The following is a 932-nucleotide window of genomic DNA, read 5'->3' as shown; positions in this document are numbered from 1 at the left end:
CGCTCAGCTTTTGTCTTTTTAGTCACATTTACTTTTATGTAGGGGCAGTGATGTTGACAGTAGTAGGAGTTTATCAGACAATTGGTGAATTGCTGGTTCAATCCCTGCTCTGTCTGCCTCCATCGTTGTGTTCTTGGGCAAGATACTTCACCGCCTGCTGGTGGTGGTAAGAAGGGCCAATGGGGCTGATGAACGGCATCATCACCTCTGTGACTGACCCAGCACATCTGTAGTTACTATCTAGTGCATGTCACATGTGTAGCACTTTATCATATCTATTAATTTATTTTACACATTTATTTCACATATCCTATCTTAGCATTTCAGACAAATCCTACAATCCAATAAATTTACTTTATTAAATCCAGACTGCATCTGGCAGTTGACAGGCCAGCTTGATTATAAAAAAGGAACCCCATGTCTGTATAAAAATCAACATAAGAAGCAAAATACAAATAAAAAATATGTAAAGGAGAGGATACATTTTTAAAGTAATATTGGTTCTGTAGTTAAAGTTTTAGAAACAAGATTAAACTTGTTTTTGTTGTTTGCAGACAAAATGCTTACAGTCAAGACAGTTATCATACTTGACTGTATTCTTCAAAAACTGCATAATTTCCTTGCATTTAACTGTAAATTGTGTTCACCTAAAAGGAATTTTTTTTGTCGTTGTTGCTTTTTACATTGCCAACATGATGCTGTTCGTAGAAGCGTTTTTATGTGACCTGTCTGGCAGTGTGAATTGTTGTCAAGGTGAGGCCCAACAGATTTACTTTCACAAGTGGAGCATTACCACTTTCACCATGATGCGCTACTCGATATATGGAACTTTATCAAGATATATGACTTGATAAAGTCATATATCTTTATCAAGGTAAATGGCCATATATCTTGTTAAAGATCCATATATCTTTTCTGACACAGATACAGAA

Source organism: Poecilia formosa, unplaced genomic scaffold (assembly GCF_000485575.1).
Source record: "Poecilia formosa unplaced genomic scaffold, Poecilia_formosa-5.1.2 Scaffold600, whole genome shotgun sequence".
NCBI classification, from domain to species: Eukaryota; Metazoa; Chordata; class Actinopteri; order Cyprinodontiformes; family Poeciliidae; genus Poecilia; species Poecilia formosa.
This window is presented reverse-complemented; position numbering follows the sequence as displayed.